This window comes from Rhincodon typus, chromosome 4, assembly GCF_021869965.1.
Source record: "Rhincodon typus isolate 14 chromosome 4, sRhiTyp1.1, whole genome shotgun sequence".
Classification (NCBI taxonomy): domain Eukaryota; kingdom Metazoa; phylum Chordata; class Chondrichthyes; order Orectolobiformes; family Rhincodontidae; genus Rhincodon; species Rhincodon typus.
Window position 1 is genome coordinate 100,250,842 of NC_063335.1, and position 17,076 is coordinate 100,267,917.

Genomic DNA, 17,076 nt, shown 5'->3' on the forward strand with positions numbered 1-17,076 from the left:
TGAGGGCAGAGCAGTGTATGTGGAATTCAGTAAGGCGTTTGACAAGGTTCCTCATGGTAGATTGGTTAGCAAGATTAGGTCACATGGAATACAAGGAGAACCAGCCAAATGGATACAGAACTGGCTCAAAGTTAGAAGACAGAAGGTGGTGGTAGAGGATTGCTTTTCAGATTGGAGTCCTGTGACCAGCAGTGTGCCACAAATATCGGTGCTGGGTCCACTGCTTTCTGTCATTGAAATAAATGATTTGGATGCCAACGTAGGAGGTATGGTTAGTAATATTGCAGATGACAGTAAAATTGGAGGTGTAGTGGACAGCAAAGAAGGTTACCTCAGAGTACAACAGGATCTTGATCAGCTGGGCCAATAAGCTGAGGAGTGGCAGATGGAGGTTAATTTAGATGAATGTGAGGTGCTACGTTTTAGAAAGGCAAATCAAGGCAGGATTTATGCACTTAATAAGGTCCTGGGGAGTGTTGCTGAACAAAGAGATCTTGGAGTATAGGTTCATAGTTTGTTGAAGGTGGAGTGCCAGGTGGATAGGATATTGAAGAAGACGTTTGGTATGCTTGCCTTTACTGGTCAGGACAATGAGTATAGGAGTTGGGAAGTCATGTTGTGGCTGTACAGGACATTGGTTCAGCCACTTTTGGACAATTGTGTGCAATTCTGATCTCCCTCCTGTAGGAAGGATGTTGTGAAACTAGAAAGGGTTCAGAAAAGATTTAGGAGGATGGTGCCAGATTTGGAGGGTTTGAGCTATAGGGAGATTCTGAATAGAGACTGGGGTAATTTCCCTGAAACATCAGAGGCTGAGAGGTGACCTTATAGAGGTTTATAAAATCATGAGGTAGGGTGAATAAGCAAGGTCTTTTCCCTGGGGTTGGGGAGTCCAAAACTAGACGGCATAGGTTTAAGATGAGAGAGGAAATATCGAAAAGGGACCTAAGGGGCAGCTTTTTCACACAGAGGATGGTGTGTTTCTGGAATCAGCTGCCAGAGGAAGTGGTGGATGCTGGAATGATTGCAACATTTAAAAGACATCTGGTTGGGTATATGAATAGGAAGGGTTTAGAGGGATATAGGCCAAATGCTGGCAAATGGGACTCGATCAATTTAGGATATTTGGTCAGCATGGACGAGTTAGTTTTTGTGCTGTGTATTTCTATAACTTAAGAATTGCTTCCGTCCAAGATTACAAATTCTGTGATCGATTTGGCCTATTTAAATCTCCATGGCGTAGTATTTCTCCAGCAATATTTTCTTTATATGATTATTTATTCTTCTTCCTTTAAAGCTGTTTTAAATTCTGCAGTATCTACATGTTGATGTGTTTCTGAATTTTAAGTTCTTAACTGTGCACTAAATCAAAACAATTTTGTTTTTATTAAGACTTTGACATTTGTAAACAGCAATACTGATATTATCTTATTTGTGTCATGAGCTTTTAAATGTTCACTGAAGCAATCTTGTATTATTTGTTTATATGAAGTTTACAAATCAGCATCATAGTAACACTGCATTATTATATTTCTTTAAAAATGTAAATTCTGTTAAATAGCAGTGCTGTAAATCTATAATGCTTCCTCGGCATTTTCTGGCACTTTCATTAAAAATAATTGCCTGCTTTATGTGGGTAAATGTGAGGTTTTATTTTTTCCCTTCTTTAATGAAGGTTTCCTACTTTTCATTCAACCTTTCACAATCTAAAAATCGATGCACAGCCACAACATTATTATTCAGATAGAGTTTTGTGGCATTTATAAATACATCCACTAAAATTGAAACTAGTTATGTGTCATTGTTAGTGAAATCTTATATCTCTTCTAACAACCTGCTATATTCTTTGAACTGGTCCTTCGCTTCATTAATTTAAAAGTTATATTTTATTACTCATTAATATTAACATTACTTGGCGTCTCCAAAACAGTCACTTTATGGCCAAATATTGAATTGAGCCTGTCGCTGTATATCATTCTTTTCTGAGGACTCTAACTGACAAATTACAGTAATGTCTAGTGTTTAAGATTTGCAAGCTCACACTGCTCCTTATCAGGTTTGAAATTGAGATTTTAGCCTAGATTGTTGATTCTGCTTTGCTGTTCCTTTCACGAGTTTTGCTGACTGCTTGTTTTCTCAAATCTATGAAGCTGCTGATTGACTGCCTGAGTACATATAAAGATATTAATTATATAAAGTGATAAACTACCTTGTCTCTTTTTTATGCAATTCAATGTTTTTACTTTCACCAATGATACCTTATGGTTTACACGCAACTATGCATGCGGCAGATCACCATGTTGTATTTACTGCAGAACAAACTACTACCTACCACTTGCTGAGGTAAAGATCTGCTTCCAATCTTGCTTTCTATTGAGGAGACTATTTGGTTAACAGTGGTAGAGGATTAATCACTTGTGAGTTTCAATCGATGAGACATTTCTCTTAACAGGGTGTAATTAACTATGTGACAGCAACAAATAAAAGTTTTTCTTAGGATACTTAGACATAATAGAGGGATGCCCTTTTGTGGTGCAATGGTAGTATTCCTACTCCTGGATTGGGAGGCCATGTTTCAAGCCCCATCTGCTCTAGAGCTGTGTAATAAGATCTCTGAACAGGTAGACCATGGTGGGGAGAAAAAACCTGTAAGCATTAAGACTGTCCTTGTGGTGCACTGGTAGCATTCCTTCCTCTTGGTCAATAAAGCCCAGGTTCAAGCCCCTATGTCTCCAGAGGTCATTAGGTCACAGAGCTGTACAGCACAGAAACAGACTCTGGTCCAAGTCGTCCATGCTGACCAGATATCCTAAATTAATATAGTCTCATATACCCACACAGATGCCTTTTAAATGTTGTAATTATGCCAGCCTCCACCACTTCCTCTGGCAGCTCATTCCAAACACGCACCACTCTCTGTGTGAAAACATTGCCCCTTAGGTACATTTTAAATTTTTCCCCTTTCACCCTAAACCTATGCCCTCTAGTTTTATATTCCCCTACCACTACCCCATGTTTCGGAATCAACTTCTGATTTCCAACTCCTTCCCCCTTATGGTGAAAATCTGGGCCTCACTGTTAAAGCTGAACCACAAAGATACCCTTCTCTTAAGTTCAGGGCCACTGACAGCTCTGACAGGGCAACCAGTTATTCCGTATTTTTAAGGACAGTCCCTTACTTTGATTAAATGAAAGCAAGACAATGAGGACGCTGGAAATCTGAAACAAGCAAAGAAATTGCTTGAGAAATCAGCAGGTCAGGCATCATCTGTGAAGAGAGAACCAGTGCCAACATTTCAGGTCCAGTATGACGTTTCCAGGACTCTAGATTCAAAACATCAACTCTGTTTCTCTAACCACAAATGCTACCAAATCTGTTGAGTTCCTCTAGCACTTTGTGTTTGCCCCTTACTTTGATAGTTAGTTACATGTCCTTTGAGGCATGTCTTTTATTCTATATTTCTAGGAGAGTTTGGGGGGATTGATCCTAAGAGTCTCAGTTGAGTGATTTGAGTAGGACAGCAAGGTTGTGAATTGACCGATGGAGAGGTGATAATGCTACGACTGTACAAGTTAAGTTTAGATTCTGCTTGCTTCGCAAATGCTCCCTTTCCCTCCACTACCCTACTCATACAGTCGCTAGCAACCTCAATCCTCCAATGTTCACCAACAACTCTTCTCTCACATTTAACTCAATTGGTCAATGGCACACCCCCTGTTGTCAAGGGGTGGTTAATGTTCCTTTATTTTAGCTTATCAGGGTTCATTGTCATGGAATATAAGTCTGCGTCCCAGCAGATATCAGCTTTTTTAGGAGATGGAAGGACAACATTGTCTTCCACACTTATGGTTCTGATCGAGAATGGACAGAGGTAACTATAATTGTATGTGAGAAGTATTTGTGGCTTGCAAGTTAGACATTTCTGCTGATATTGCCTTTTTGAAAAATACACACATATACTGTAAGCAAACAGACTGTAGTCTCACTCTGACTCAGGAGTTCCACAGCATCTGTGGCATCAATTTGTTTCCCAACTCAAGACACTCTGAACTGGAATCATTTTTTTAAGCCAACTCACCTGAAGTGGGTACTCAGAAACTGGAACCACAGGAAAAGTCAGTTTTCTTTCAAATACAAAAGTCTCATATACAAAGGAGATCCCAATGAGCTGTATCTTGCTTCATTGAATTTTGCTTTGCTCCTTAGTTATTATCCAATATACTGGAATCAATAATTATAAAACACCCTTGCCACAGTCAGGATTTCAGCCAGCTCTTCAGTGAATCCATTCTGTTGTATCAGACCTTGGTTATAGCACTGCTAGATTCTACGCTGTTGCATTGCTTGGTTTATTACTGTTAATTCTGAAGAAGTGGTAGAATTAACTATCAAAGTTTTGGCAAGGTTTAACTCAGCTCACAGTTTCCTAATGTTTGGGCCAGGATGCCAAAGGGCTTCATGTATAGGTTTGGATTTCAGCATACTCTAGTGTTCTTAAGTATCTGTTACATCTGATAAGAAGCCTTGAATAAAGTTTGTTTTTCTTTTACAGCACATTTTCCTCATACTAATGACTATATATGGAGGGAAGTTGTTAATAAATTAGAAAAAGGTCAGAGTGACATCTGGTTTAGAGAGTAATTCTAAAAGAAACTAACAGCTGTAAAAAAAAAATGAACACATTGAAATTCATAACCATCATCTTAGTCACTAAGGAGAAAATGTCTGTCACCATCTGTTGCCAATTGTAGCAGACTTTTAAAGGTTAAGTAAATTGCACATGAGCTCATGACTACAATTGCTGCCAGTTTAGATTTAAAAAAAACAAGCATGCAATCAGAAGAACTAAAGAGGTATTGATACAACTCTCTAAGAATGAAGATTGAACAGAATCTGGTGTTGATAACTTTTAGCTAATTAGAGGAAGAACAAAGCAAATGCAATCATGTTTTTGAGTTCTTCATGTTGATTGAAAGTTAACTGGAGACCATTTAGTTCCACTGATGTCACTTTTAGAAATTTATAGGCAGCCCATTTTAAAACATCGGACTGCTGACAAACAGGTTGTAACCTTTATAATTCCACCAGGTATTATTGGTAGTTGCATGCATGCAGTGTCAGGCTGAACATCTTAATGTAGAGATCTTGGCTATTTTAGAACCATCAGGATATCACAAAAGAGAATAATTTGGTGACAAGGAAATAGGAGATTCCTCAGAATACAAGTCCTTTCACAGATCTGCACAAGTATCTTTATGGTCAGTATTAACATTTCTATCAATATTTATATTTAACAAAATGTTGATATTGTGTGGAACAGCTTTATGTAGAACCTTATCCTATATTCTTTTGCTCATGTCTTCAATCATTCCTAGTTCTGTGTGCCTATCACATTTGTGTTCATTATCTGCAATGACTCTAGTCTAGCAGAGTTCTCATCCTTGTCTTCAAATCCTTTCATCTCTTTGCACTTCCTTATTCCTGTCAGCCCCTCTAGCTCTACAACCGTCTGAGATATTTATGCTCATCACATTTTGCTCACTGGTATTCTTCAGGGGTCAAGAGAATCTGAAAGGTTCAATGCTTCAGTGAGTGCAGTCAGCATCACCCACTGTTCTGATGCCAGGAGGACCTGGTCAGAGTAAAGAAGGGGCTTGTAGGAGATGGACCTGAGGCTAGTGTGCTCGAAACTGTCTTTATAGATTGGAAAATTATATACGTGCAATCTGTAAATAGTTGCAATAATGTAATAAGGGGAGGTAATGGCCTAGTGGTATTAGCCAGAGACCCAGATAATGTCCTGGAGACCAGTATTCAAATCCTGCCATGACAGATGCTGGAATTTGAATTCAGTTTAAAAAAAATCTGGAATTAAGATTCCAAAGATGACAATGAAACTGTTGCTTATTGTTGGAGGAAAATCCCATCTGGTTCACTAATGCACTTTAGGGAAGAAAATTGCCATCCTTACCTGGTCTGGCCTACATGTGACTCCAGACCCACCATGATATGTTGAATCGTAACCGCTCTCTGGGCAATAAATTTTGGTCTATCTAGCACTGCCCTCATTGGTATCAAGAATGAATCGGTGGGGAGAAAAAAAGGGTCTTGTAGTAAACACTTAGGAGAGTTTTACAGAAAATGTAGAACAAATAAAAAATTCCTGAGACAGATCCGCCATCCGTGATTAACTGAAAGAGTCAAAGATAGTATCAAACTCAAAGACATATAATTGTGAAAACATAAGTGGCAGGCCAGAAAATTGGATAGGATATAAAAAAAAGGAATTACTTCAAGATTAATAAGGAGGGAAAATTCGAGTAGAAGAGAAATCTAGCCCAAAAGATAAAAATAGATAGGAAATGGTTCTTCAGATATTTAAAAGGAAAAGATAGTGTTGGTTCTATAAAAAATGCGTCTAGCGAATTAGTCATGGAGGATTAAAAAAAGTCAGACAAATCAAGGCAAATTATTTTGCATTGGTCATCACCAGCCAGTCTTCCTGGGAGTCAACCCAAGGAAAGTGATGGGCCCAGACTGACTCCCCTGACAAGCACTTAGATCCAAGGTGGACCAACTGCCGGAGGTATTCACCAGCATCTTCAAACTATCCCTTCTACAAGCCGAAGTCCCCACCTGCTTCAAGAAGACCATAGTCATTCCAGTGCCTAGGAAAGCACATGCAACGTGCCTTAATAACTATCGCCCAGTGGCTCTTATTTCCATAATCATGAAGTGCTTTAAGAGGCGGTCATGGCCTATATCAACTCCAGTCTCCCAACCTGTCTTAATCCCCTGCAATTTGCCTACTCATGCAACATGTCCACAGCAGACACCATTTCTCTATCCCTGGAACATCTGGACAACAAAGACACCTACATCAGACTCCTGCTTATCGATTACAGCTCCATCTTCAACACCAACCCCTCCAGACTGATCTCAAAACTCTGAGACCTCGGTCTTGGCTCCTCCCTCTGCAACTAGGTCCTCAGCTTTCTGATCCACAGACCACAATGAGTAAAGATAGACAACAGCTTCTCCTCCACAATAACACTCAAGACTGAAGCCCCTGCCAAGGCCCTAAGTCCCCTACTGTACTCCCTATACACCCACGACTGGGTAGACAAATTCTGAACGAATGCCATCTACAAGTTTGCTGATGACACCCCTGTGGTAGGACCGATATCTAACAATGACAAGTCACATACAGAAGGGAGATGGGGGCTTTGGTGACATGGTGCAGTGAGACCAACCTCTCTCTCAACATTGGCAAAATTGAAGAACTGATCATTCCTTTCAGAAAGAAAGGAGGAGAACATGCCCCCATCTACATCAAGGGAGCTGAGGTTGAGAGGGTGGAGAGCATCAATTTCCTAGGAGTGATGATAACTGACAACTTGCCCTGGACTTCTCACGTTGATGCGACCATCAAGAAGGCAAAAAACACCTCTTCTTTCTCAGGCAGCTCAGGAAATTTGGCATGTCTGGAAGGACCCTGACTAAGTTTCACAGATGCACCATTGAAAGCATACTGTCTGGGTGCGTGATGGCCTGGTTTTGTAACTGCTTTGCTCAGGACCATAAGAAACTGCAGAAGGAAGCCAACCTTCCATTCATTAGCTCCATTTACATGGCTCGTTGCCGCGGATAGGCTGCCAACATCATCATATCCTGGTAATGCTCTTCTACAACCTCTTCCATCAGGCAGAAGATACAGAAGCTTGTACACACGCGCCAGCAGGTTCAGAACCAACTTCTCCCTGCTGTTTTTAGACTGCTGAATGGACCTCTCTAACTTCAAATAATGTTGATCTTGCCTACTGTATGCCCCTAACATTTTTTTTTCCCTATGATTTACATGTACTGCTTGTAAACAAAGCTTTTCACAGTACTTAGGTGCATGTGGCAATAAATAAATCAAATCAAATCCAATCAGAGAGGATACAAGTAGAACTCTGGAAGTAGTTCTAAACATGAATTGAAAGGGATGGAGAAACTCAAGAAAATTACAATTACCATGGAAGTTGTACTAAGTAAATTGCTGCAACTGCAGTCCCCAGGATAAGATAGATTTCATCCTCTGGTCTTAAAAGAAGCTCAGAAGACCAGTAACCCATCTGCTGAACTCTGGGGTTCAAAGCATTAACTCTGTTTTCTTTCCACAGAAGCTGCCAGATATGTTGAGTTTCTCCTACAATTTCTGTTTCTGTTTCAGATTTTCAGCATCTGCAGTTCTTTTATATTTGAGATAGTTAGTGCATTGGCTTCCATCTTCCAAACTTCATTAGATTCGGCGAATGTTGCTTCAGATTGGAAAATAGGAAGTATGAGCATTTTTGCTCAAAGGGGTGGAGACAGAATGCAGGAAACTGCAAGTCAGTTAGCTGAACACTTATAAGAAGAAAATTATTAGAAACTGTTATCAAATAACTTATGACTGGGCACTTGGATAAGTTCAAGGCAATCAGACAGAGGCAACATGGTTTTGTTAAAGGGAAATCATGTTTACTGAATTTATTGGAGTTCTTTTGAAGAAGTAATTTGAGCTCTAGATAAAGTTAAAGCTAAGTATTGCACTTAAATTTCCAAAGGCATTTAATAAGGTGCTACATCAAAGGTTATAATGGTAAGTAAAAGATCATGGTGTTGGGGGCATTACACATGGGCATGAATGGAAGACTGGCTGGCTAACGGGAAGCAAAGAGTAGGAATAAATGGACATTTTTCATGGTGGCAGAACATCAAGTGTGTTCTCCCACAGGGATCAGTGCTGGGCCCTCAACTCTTTAAACAAACAATTTGGATGATGGGATCAAAGGGATCGCAGCTAAGTTTACTAATGGCATAAAGACAGGTAGGACAGCGAATTGTGAAGAGGAAGTAATATCCCAGTGAAGCATTCAAAATTCCATTATATAAACATTGTAACATTCATTTTATCTGTTCCTATTTTCATATATTATGTACATAATTATTTTATATGGTTTTCTTTAGTGCTAAAATCTTTCAAGGTGATAAAACCTTTTAATTACAGAATTCACAGCTGAAGAAGTTTTTCCCAGTTTTATGTTACATAATTCTGATAGCTTTTCAATTTCTATCTTGAAATACAATACGCAAAAGGCCGTGCACTCCAATTCTATGTGGCTTAAGTGTATCATTATAAAGCTGTCCCCTAATTCAGTACTAATTAACAAGCTTGTTAAATGACGCTGCCAAATGGTTAGTGTGGGAGTTGGAAAATTGTTGTACTGTTTCAGAGAGGGATTTTGAGAGGACAGAAAATTCAAAGACTCACAACCTTCTGAGGGAAACAAAAGTCCTAATATTTGTCTTAAATTATTCTGAAGCTGGCTCTCAGATCGGTCAATGTGACATGAGTTCAGAGAATTTTTCTCAATACCAAACCTCATCTAACATTCAATGATGTTGACGTTTCATGCTAAAAATGAAAAGCAATGCATTTGTCACAGTAAAAAGGATAAGCACAATCTTCCCCTCCAAAATGCTGTTGATCAAGGATCTGATTTGCAAGTTACACAAGACTGAAATTGCCCAGTCCTAGTGGGTGCCTTTGGCCTACCTCTGCTGCTCTCTCTTATGGTGTTATGGGGATGGAGGATAGAAAAGTAGTGAGGAGCTGCGCCAGAACAGTTCTCCATGCATTAGCAGTGGGAAATCTGTCAGCTACCTGCTTCACAGAGCGCGTTCAATTTTCATAGTTAAGACTTCAATTTGGCAGTTTTGAGGCCTCTCCTGAAAAGCATATGGGCTATAATAGGAAGAGAAATTGCAGAGATCCTCAAAAGGATTGGCAGCATCTGTGAAGAGAGAAACAGTGAACATTTCAGTCCAGTGTGACATTTCTTCAGGATTCTGCGGGCAGGCTACCAGCTGAACAGAAGTAGCACACTGGAGTAAGATGGCTGAGAGTTTATCAGAATCAGATGCTCCATGACATTACAAGGAGGCTGCATTTACAAAAGGCCACAACTTCAGACAATTACTAGCTGATCAATTTTCCTGCTAATCCACTTAAGTAAGCAAAGCAAGGGAGTAGCAGGAGGCAGGGGCTGTTAACTGAGATACTTACAATGAGTGTTGCGCACTAAACGAACTTGTCTGCTCATTAGAAAATACATATAAGAACTGTGTATTTTCATTATTATAGTAGACAACTTGTGGATCTGTATTGAGGTAGAAATAATGAAATGGTTAAAGTTATTCATTCTAATGTTGCATTAAGTTGTAATGTGTTGGAATACCGATGACTCATCTGTTTAGATTCTGCTGCAAGGAACAATGTCTCATACTTTCCTGATGCCTTCTTTTTGTTGTCACAGTAGAAAATGAAATAACTCCCATAGTGTACAGATTAGGAAATGGGAAAATGAGATCAGGTCAAACAAGAATGTAAGAACAGGAGGTGGCCATTTGGCTCTTTGAACTTGCTCTGCCGTTCTGAATAGACCAGACCATTGCTTTGGAAATGGCCAGCATTGCTTGGTGGATGCAGATATAGAGCACTGAAACAAATAAGGAAAACTCAGAAACTCAGCAGGTCTGGCAGAACGTCTGGAGAGAGAAACAGGGCTAATGTTTTGCCCAACATTACTCTTCTTCAGAACTGAAAATGGTGTTTTTTTTACACATTTGAAAAAAATGGAGTGGGACAGATGGGAAGAGGTTGTGCGGAGGTCCAGTACAAAAGATGTAGGGATTGACAATTGAGGTGAAAGAGAAATTTAAAGATGAGAATAAATGAAGTTTTGAATGGGACAAAAGAGGTCCTCTCTGCTGAGAACAAAGTAAACAAGATACAAATAAGGTGTGGTCGTAGGGCAGGGAAGTAGGAATATAAGAAAAATGAAGACCAGAGGTAAAATTCTGAGGTTTTTATTTTAATTTGATATTGAATCCTACAGGCTATGAAATGCCTAAGTGGAAAATGAAATGTTGTTTCTCAAGCTGGCATTGCATTTCATTGGAACATTGCCGAAACCTCATAACTGAGATGCTAGCATAAGAGCAAGATGATTTATTGAAATGGCAAGCAACTGGAAAATCAGGGTCATTCCTACAGACAGAATAGAGGTGTTCTGCAAAACAGTCACCCAGCTCTGCGTTTGGTCTCACCAATGTAAACAGATCACATTACAAGCAGTGAATATTGTAGACTAAGTTGAAAGAAATAAAAAGAAAATGCTGCTTCACCTGGAAGTTACGTTTGGGGTCTTGGACAGTGAGGAAGGTGGAGGTGAATGGATAAAAGTTACAGCTCTTGCGGTAGCATTGGAAGGTGCCGTGAGGAATTGAGGAAGCATTTAGAGTGACGGAGGACTAGACCAGGAGTCACAGAGTGAATGGTCCCTGCAGACTACCAACAGTGGAGGGAAGGAGAAGTTGTGCTTGGTGGTGGCATCCTGCTGGATGTGTGGGAATGGCAATGATGATCCTTTGGATGGGAAGACAAGTGGTTTGGAAAATAAGGACAAGCAGAGCCCTAGTGTAGTTCTAGGAATGAGAAGAGAGAGTGAGGATGGAAGTGTGGGAAATGAGTTGGACTTGCCTGTCAGCTCTGTCACCCACGGTAGGGGGAGTCCTTGGTTGAGGAAAGTAGGTCAGGTTGAAGGCAGCTGGTGGAAGGAGATATGTTTAGACTACTTGTGACAGAAAAGGAGAAACTCGGAGAATGGAATGGAATCCTTGCAGGAATCAGAGTGTGAGGAAAAGTAGTTGAGGGAACTGTGGGAGTCAATGGGCTTATATTGGACATTGGAGGGCAGTCTATCTGCTGAAATGAAACAGAGAAGTCAAGTCAGTTTCAAAGGGTACTCCAATTTCCAAAAGGGCACAGGGAGTGATTACATTAGGATCACCAGGGATTAGGGAACACACAGGTCTGTATCCATAGGTTTTTGTCATGTTGTTGCCCCCTCACATCAAGGGGGGAATACTGTAGCCCCACCCCTCACAGATAAAGACATTTACTCTGCCCACTCCAGATATGGTTGTGACCATTTTCTTTCCCATTGTGAAGTTCCGATTTCCAGCACAATGGTAGACAATAGTGTGTGTTCTTAAGGCATCTTCACCATCCAGATTCCCTTCTTGCTTGTCCTTCCCTTAAACTTCTGAGGCCCAGCACTTTCCCAGATCCCTATTCAATGCAGCTATGTGATCCTGGCCATCATATCCATTTCCAACAGCCCCACCCCAGCCCCTGGTATATGAGATGACCATGCCAGGTGTAGGCTTATATTATCCCCCATGTCCCCTCCACACCCTCACCCATGAGCAAGGATGGTTCTGACCATGGATGAATCCGTCTCCTGCAAGAACCATTCATATCCATGTTTTATCATATTTCCAGAACTCCTTCCCATGGCAGTGCCCAACCCCTTGTCTCCCTTAGTGTCCTTTCCTGTTAGTTTTTTTTTCTGGATAATGGACTGCCCCCTTGAGCAACTTAAACTGACAGGCCTGGATTGACCTCCATACATCTCCCTGATAACCACCATTCTACGGGAATGTAGGGCTATGAAGCCACACAACTTTTCATCACCCATTTCCCAGTCTGTCATCACCAGATATTCCTGAAAGTGCGATACAGAAACAGCTGGTAATTTAAGTAGTTTTTTAAAAAATGGACTTTAGAGAAACCCAATCAGGTGGCAAATGAAGCAGAAGTCCAAAAGAAATACAGATCAGTCCTAAGACAATAGGATTAATCTCTTCTGGAGAAGGGAAGCAGGATCCAGTCATTTCTTAAACACCTAAAGATAAAATTTAAGAAACCAGTTCAAAGCGTATGACAGATGTCAGATACAAAAATCAGTGTCAGTACTGTAGGAAAAGTTACAGGTGCAAGGAATTTCCAGCTATTAAAACATATTGTTCTATCTGTAAAAACAATAGGCCACTTTCTGAAATTGAGCTGAAGTACGACATATCCGAAAAGCAAAAGAAAAAGTTATTCACTCATGAAGTACAACCTATAGTGTGAGAAAAGCCACAGGGATTCCTGAGGGAAATAGGTGATCCAGATCAAGATACTTGACAATAAGATATTTAAATCAATGGGCATTTCACTAATGTTAAGCTTGATGTATTTTCAGATCGAGTACCATTTGGAAGAAAGATTGTTTACAGCGGGCAGCAGTTCAATCATGTAACCTAAGAGTTTTTGCAATTAGTTTTAAAGATATGCTAAATGAAGTCTGCAATATAGGGTATTAGATAATAGAAAACAATCTGTAATTCACAGTCAAGAATTCATATTCTTGCTCATAAAATATCTGTTTTTACCTGAATCCCCTTCTTTCTAAATGGCAGAAGGAATCAAATTAGGTAAAGTCAAGAAACCATTATTCAAGCTACAAAATGTCATGGAACAACTGGATAAAGGGCAAACAATCGGGGGCCAATAATTCATAGAAATTTTGGTTCCTGAAGAACTGTTCAAGAAACAAGTGATAGAAGAGTTCATAGACCATCCCAGACACATGATGGAACCAAAATAGAATTCAAACTCTACTGAGATGGTAGCATAAGAGATTGGTTACTTACTGTCATTAAAATGATGCTTGTAACTATATAGGGTTGACAGAAATGTTTTCCACTTTATCAACACAGAAGAAAATCACACTGCAAGAATCAACAAACTTTACAAGGAAAGCAAGTGATGAGATAGCAAGTGAGCAGTATACCCCACTGTTCTCATTGATGACTCCTCAACTGATGTAATTCAGACTGCAATACAACTTGGTGAACAGTGATTCCACATTCAATCATAATGTCAGATGTTGAGAATATATATTTTCAAGCAAAACATTCCAAATAGAATCATTACAACCAATGACTGCTTCTTGCTTAACATGAAACTCTATGTTAACATAGAAGAACAAATAAAGTGAACAAATAAAGTGAACAAAAACCAAAAGAACTGTGGATGCTGTAAATCAAGAACAAAAACAAAAGTTGTTGGAAAAGCCCAGCAGGTCTGGCTGCATCGGTGAAGAAAAATAAGAGTTAATGTTTTGGGGCCAGTGATTCTTCCTCAGAACTGATGGTAACTAGGAAAATGTTGGTTTATATGCAAAAGATAGGATAGGAGGAGGGGGTAAGGAGTAAACGATAGGGGCAGATAGAGCCCAAAGAGAGAGAACAGTTGGACAGACAAAGGAGTGGTTAACAATCTGGTAAGGAGGGTGAATAGCTGTTACTGAAGACTATTAGAGGTGACTGTTAATGGCTAACAATAGGTATGTGCAATCACAGGCAATGTGATAACAAGGCCTGGTGTGTGGGGTAGGGGGCTAGGACATGGGAGAGTTCAAGCAGTAAAATTATTGAACTTGATATAGGGTCCGGAGGGCTGCAGGGTCCCCAAGTGGAAAATGAGGTGGTGTTCTTCCAGCTTGCGTTGAGATTCGCTGGAACACTGCAGCAAGCCTGAGATAGAGACATTGGCCATGCAACAGCGTAATGTGTCAAAGCAACTGGAAGCTCGGGTCTTTTTTGTGGGCAGAACGCAGACGTTCTGCGAAGTGGTCACCCAGTCTACGTTTCGTTTCCCTGATGTAAAGGAGACCACATTGTGAGCAGCGAATGCAGTGGATGAGTTTCTGGGAAGAATAAAAAAAAACCCAAAAGAACTGCAGATGCTGTAAATCGGGAACAAAAACAGAAGTTGCTGGAAAAACTCAGCATGTCTGGCAGCACCTGTGAAGAGCATCAGTTTAGTTCTGAGGAAGGGTCACGGACCCGAAACATTAACTCTGATTTTCTCTTCATAGATGTTGCCAGACCTGCTGAGCTTTTCTAGCAACTTCTGTTTAGATTCTGGGAAGTGCAGGTAAAGTGCTGCTACACCTGGAAGGTATGTTTGGGCCTTTGAATACCAGGGAGGGAGGAGGTAAATGTGGAGGTGTTACACCTTCGGAAGTTGTAGGGGAAAGCCCTGTGGGGCTGTGGCGGTGTGTTGAGAGTGAAGGAAGAGAGGACCAGGGTGTCCCGGAGGGAACGGTCCCTGCGGAAGGCGGACAAGGGATGGAAGGGGAATGTGTCTGGTGGTGGCATCTCGCTGGAGATGGAGGAGATGGCATCTGATGACCTTTAGGATGTGAATGCTGTGGGATGGTAGGTAAGGATAAGGGGAACACTATCTCTGTTGTGGGAGGGAAGAGAAGGGGTGAGGGCGGAAGTGTAGAAGCTGGGTCAGACCTGGTTGAGGGCCCTGTCAACAACGGTGCTGGGGAATCCTCAGTTGAGTAAGAAGGTGGACATTTTGGAGGCTCCATTTTCGAAGCTGGCCTCATCAGAAAATATACAAAGGAAACAGAGGAATTGAGAGAATGGGGTGGAATCTTTACAGGAAGCAGGGTAGGACGATGTATAGTCCAGGTAGCTGTGGGAGTCGGTCCCTTTATGGTGGTTATTCATGGCCAGTCTATCCCCAGAAATGAAAACAGATGTCGAGGAAATGAAGGGAGGGGTCAGAGATAGATCAGATAAAAGTGAGGGCAGCGTGGAAATTGGAAGCAAAATCTGTGAGCTTTTCTAATTCCAGACAAGAGAGGGAAGTAGCACGGATGATATTGTTGATATATCGAAGAAAACGTTATGAGTGGCGACCGGAATAGGACTGACACAAAGAATGTTACACATGTATGAATAAAGTGAACATATTGGTTCTACCAATAAAGGAATCAATATGGGCAAATTAAAGTGTCCATCCTATGAAAATGTTGAAATTAAAGGTCAACCTTTCTCAACCAGATTTTCTGACACATTGAGAATAAAAATATGTTCACACAGATTATGGTTGTGGTGCATACAACTTCATGGAGCCACCATTGACATGGGATGACTAATTTCTGGGGTGTCTTGTTAACAATAACCGTAATGAGTGTGTAATGAATCATTTGAGGATAGTGTTTATGACTAGAGGACTAAGGATTTTGAGTCTTCCTTCCATTCTATAGACAGAATCAGGGCTTAAATGATCAGGGAATTGAATTCTCCATCTGTAGGAGAAATCTTGTGATTGCATTTGTTTCTTTGTCAGTTAGTTTATCTAAGCTTAGTGAAAAATGATAATTATGTTGAACATTATTTGATATCATATACAGATGTTCTTGCCCCTGTTATAAGGATTATTCATATATATGTATGGTCACACCCACCAGAAACAACTTAAAGGATTTTATGCAGGAAGAATTACCTTGATGTTTTGTAGACAAGAATTGTGGCCATTTTGTACGTAATATGATCATGTAAACAGCACTGAGTTAATTCATCAATGAATTTGTTTCTTCTGGAATTGTTTTTGATGGCAAAGAACAAACTTAATTTCAAATAATGTTGTGAGATCATAACTATCTACCGAAAGAACAGGCAGTTTGTAGTCCAATGGAAATATTGTATCTCTGTAAATGTAAACAGTTTTTCAGTACTACTCTGGAATGTCTGCCTAACTTGTACACGAAAGCCCTAATGCTCCATTTGTGTCACAGTCTTAAAATCATTATTACTTGGTAAGTTTCTTCCGATTCAGAAGTTGTAATATAGGCTACATCAAGGCTAATTTTCATTTACTGCCCTAGTTATACCCATTGGCCAGTTGGACTGTAAATTAATTTTGAGGAGATAAATCACTGCTTTGCAAAGGTCTTTTAGATATTAATTCTAAGACAGCTGGTTTCACATAGCAGCCAATTTGATGAAAACAATTTGGGATCATTAAAGTTTACAGAGCAGATGGTTTGTTGGGTTGACTTCACCATGATTAAGATACCTACAGACTGTCAATGCTTCCTTTTGTAGAGGAAGACACACACTTTAGTGGTTACAATAATATTTTACACAGAATTATATCAGAGTCACAGCACAGGGACAAGCATTTTGTCTAGTTTGTGTCTGTTGGAACTTATGCGTCTAATGAGATTCTCCCAGTCTACTTGACACATCTAATTCTCCAGAACAAGATGAAGCAAAGTCTCCTTCCTCGCTGGATTGGCTATGTTTTCATGAAATTTTTCCTGAATACAATTAAAACAGATTTCTCACTCTCT